Below are 4365 nucleotides of genomic sequence, written 5' to 3' on the forward strand. Positions count from 1 at the left end.
AAGTGTATGGCAAAATTTTACCATAGGCAAAACCCCATAGGAATATCCTATGGCAAATGTTTACCATACATGTATGGCAAAAGTATATGGCAAAATTTTGCAATAGGCAAAACCCCATAGGAATATCCTATGGCTTTTTTTATATGGCAAAAGTGCATGGCAAAATTTTGCCATAGGCAAAACCCCATAGGTGGTCGAATCCTATGACATTTTTTATGGCAAAAGTGTATGGCAAAATTTTACCATAGGCAAAACTCCATAGGAATATCCTATGACATTTTTTTATATGGCAAATTTTTGCCATGAAACTAAGATGTGCTACAGCTTATAACGAAATATTTTTCCGTATGCTATGGTGCACCTTTGCTATACAGCTATGGCAACATTTCTCGTTTATATTTTACCATACATCAAAAAATGATTACTTACAAGAATCTTTCGCAATGGATATTAAAAATGCAAAACTTAATAATTGTAGAATAAATATATATCCAGAAAGTTTTTTTTTAAAATTTCTTTCATAAACTTCTCCTGTTTTACTTGCAGAAAATCCTTTTTGTATGCTGTTCTTATTCAAATAAATTTCAAACGGTTAGTACTAACCGTTAAAAAATGGGTCCGGTGGTGGAAGCGAGTGGGGAAAAATTGGTTATGTTGATTAGGAACAAAATATATTGAGTACAGGCAACCAATATTTGTTAAAGCTGTAAAAAACAAGAAAACAGATAGTGGGTCCGGAGGTCGGAGAGAGTATAAAAAACGTTATTTTGAATGATTGGTATCATAATTAGTTAGATAAGCGTCAGATATTAGAGGAACCTAAAAGAAAGCGAAGCAAAATAATGGTCCGATTTTCGGAGCGAGTATGAAAATTTTTTAAATTTTGATATGTGATACTAAACTAAAAATTAAACAAACTACTAAAACAATAAAATACTATTAAAACTCATAAGATAAAGAGTGGGGCCGGTGGTCGAAGCGAAATTAGTTTGAAATAGACCAAACGGGACAAAAGCCGAATATGTAACGATGCAACCAGTGGTGGCATGTGAACAAAATTTTATCTATAAAAAAGATGGTATTAGACTATGAAAAGCTAAGAATAGAAAACAGGCTAAATTAGTTGATCCCCTACTAGTGAGGGATATAAAACTCAGAAAATTTATGTTGAGTTGTGTTAAGCACAGTTAGAAAAGAGAACGCAATATAGAAACATTGGTAAATACAAAACATGCGTAAGACATGATTGAAATTGGTAAAATTAATAATTGCTATTGACACTTGATCAGGGATAGTAAATAAAAATTAATTGGGTATAGGGAATCGCTATGACGAAAAAGTTGTAAACTTAAGGAAAGATTAAATTGTTAAAAGCATTTTTGGTAACAGCAGCAGATGATATGGCCAGGGACTGTTCCGTTGATGATATTGAAGCAAAACAATTGTCAACCAGTAATCCAGCAAATCTAGTTAAGTGATGGCCCTAAGCTATGTATAAATATGTAACAGAACATTGTACAACTATATGTCGATACTTAAGAAATATTCGTTGTAAGATAGTAAAACACAGAGACATGATAAAAAAAATTTAATGGCAATCAAAAATTAAACACAAAATAAAAATATAAAGCTCTAACATATGTAAGATAATGTAAAACAGCATTGCAAGAACCTAAGTGGAATTAAAATCAAAAACTAATGAAAATGTAAACACTGACTTAGATATTGATACATGACAGCAATAATATGAAATTGTCACCGAACAAGTTAAAAGAATGAAACAGTTTTAATTATTAGAGAAATGCTCGAATTATTAGAGGAATGCACTATTTCCCACTCTGCACTATTATCAATTTCTGTCCACTATTTCTATATTCTGTATCAATTTCTGGAACTATTTCCCAACAAGCGTATGGAAATTAAACCAAAGAAACACAAAATGGTTAATTTTTTAATGCTATAAATACTTTAATTTTCTTATTCGAAATTATAATAACTTAAGCTTACTTAATTTTAAAATTAGAAAGTCGAATCTAAAATTATCTCTCTATATATTAACAGAACGTGGGAGATTCACGATAACTATATTCTCATGTATATAGATAAGCTATATCCTTACAATTGTGATTAACTGATAAGACCCAAACGTCCCGGACAGAAATTGATAATAGTGCAGAGTGGGAAATAGTGCAGAGTATTCATTTTTCAGAGTATTATATTTTCGCTGTATTCGTCTTATAAAGGATTAGCATGTCAAAACGGGAAAGAGATTCTGAAAAAGTAAGAAATATTTTTTTTCATTATTTAACTAAACATTTTCTATTCAAATTAACTCCTTTTTTTAAAAATTTTTACACATTAATTATGTTTTTTACTATATTTCTTAAATTATGTGAAGCATCTCAAATACAATTATTCGTTATAATACTACACGCGTTTAATTTTACATACTATTAAATATTTCTTCTGTATAAGGGTTCTGAACCACCTTAACCTGTACGACTAAGTTTAATTATTTGAGTTTTATCTTTAGGTTTAGATTTATTTATTGAATTTAATTTTTGAAGTTTAACTGTATATTTGAGTGAATAAATTGTTTTTATTTATAAGATCAGAAAAGTTATTTTTATGCTACAATTACATATTTCAATTAATAATTTATTTGCGTTTACTTATTAATTTTTATTTATAACATGAATGAGTTAATTTTTATTGTTTATTCTGATTACTTTCATTTGTTATTTTTTTCTATTCATTTGTTTAAGATTTTGAAGCAATTTTTATCTTATTTTTATAGTGTGATGATGGGACTGAATTTAATTTCAGTGAGCCAGGTTTTGATTTTAACGAGTCAGATGATGAGGTAATCATTGTTTGTATTTTAATTTTATCTTTGAGTTAAAAATAAATTTATTCAACATGTTTAAATATTAAATTTATTCGACATAATTATTCTTAATCAACAACTATAATCTTTAGTTCTTAGGCGGTTTGCCTCAAGAATTTCTTGAAAGTGAAGACGTAATTGGGGAAACTACGCAAACTTTCTTCGAAGACGATGATTCATTAATGGGTGAAATTACTCAGGGTTTTATGGAAGCTTCACAAGTTTTTCAGAATTTACCACTTTATAACCAAGTTGGTTCGGTATTTGAGGTAATAATTTTATTTTAGTATTTTAAATCTATTTTCAAATTGAAAATAACTCTCCCCCCCTCCTAAAATCATCTAATTTATTTTCATTATCAGACTAAACCAGACCTTTCCAGTAGTGGATCAGTATATGTTGAAGAATTACCGCCTCCTCCACAAATTGATGATGTAAGTTTTAACTGGAATTATTCTTTTTATTTGTTTTACGCTTATTTATTATCTCAACTAAATACAGTTTCCACAACTCCCAATGGTTACTCTTATCACTATCTTGAAGAAATTATATTATGTTTCTTGTAGAACTGTCTTTCTAGATTTTTGTGTCGTAAAGTCTACATTTAATTCTTTACTTATTAATTTTGATTTTTTTTTTAGTTGAATCCTGCGATAATCCTTAGCGCAGAAAGAAGTGGAAAATAGAGTGCATAGTGGAGGCGACCCACTTGAAAAAGCGTGCATAGTGGAGGCTATACCCACTTGAAAAAAAGCAGTGGAGGCTATACCCACTTGAAAAAAAGCAGTGGAGGCTATACCCACTTAGAAAAAAGCAGTGGCGACGTCCACTTTAATAACCGCGGAGTGCACCAGGAGAAGGGTCCTCGTCCCGCACTCTGGATGGTTCATAGAACCAACGGATTCTCCTATCTTCATGATTTAAAATTAATGTTAAAGTAATTTTATAGTAAATATTTATTGATCTAATTTAAAGTAATCATTTTAAAATCTTAACTTTAAAATCTTTAATAAAATATGTTTGCTTTTTGTAAAAAAATATCCTAGTTTTGTAAAAATATTTCAAACTTTTTATTAACATTTCCCAATTTTCAGAAAATATTTTTATTTTTGTAAAAAAAAATTTCTAACATTACAGAAAATATTCCTTATTTTATGAAGATTTTCTATCTTTTAGTAGAATATTTTCGCTTTTTGTAAAAAATATCCTAGTTTTGTAAAAATATTTCAAACTTTTTATTAAAATTTTTCAATTTTCAGAGAATATTTCTTATTTTTATGAAGATTTTCTATCTTTTAGTAAAATATTTTTGCTTTTTGTAAAAAATATCCTAGTTTTGTAAAAAATATTTCAAACTTTTTATTAACATTTTCCAGTTTTCAGAAAATATTTTTATTTTCGTAAAAAATTTCTAACATTTCAGAAAATATTTCTTATTTTTATAAAAATTTTCAATCTTTTAGTAAAATATTTTTGCT

At 28.2% G+C, this 4365-nt stretch overlaps 1 long non-coding RNA gene across 1 annotated transcript; it reads left to right on the forward strand.

The window, feature by feature from the left end:
• Positions 1 to 2723: 2723 nt before the first annotated feature.
• On the forward strand, positions 2724 to 3861 carry LOC147806163 (uncharacterized). The gene is made up of 4 exons (XR_015428742.1): positions 2724 to 2863; positions 2980 to 3156; positions 3250 to 3321; positions 3529 to 3861. It is a non-coding gene; the product is annotated as an uncharacterized LOC147806163 (long non-coding RNA).
• The last annotated feature ends 504 nt before the right edge of the window (positions 3862 to 4365 follow it).

The sequence above is a fragment of the Parasteatoda tepidariorum genome, chromosome 8 (assembly GCF_982258835.1).
Source record: "Parasteatoda tepidariorum strain Cologne lab strain chromosome 8, Ptep-v5.0, whole genome shotgun sequence".
Lineage (NCBI taxonomy): Eukaryota > Metazoa > Arthropoda > Arachnida > Araneae > Theridiidae > Parasteatoda > Parasteatoda tepidariorum.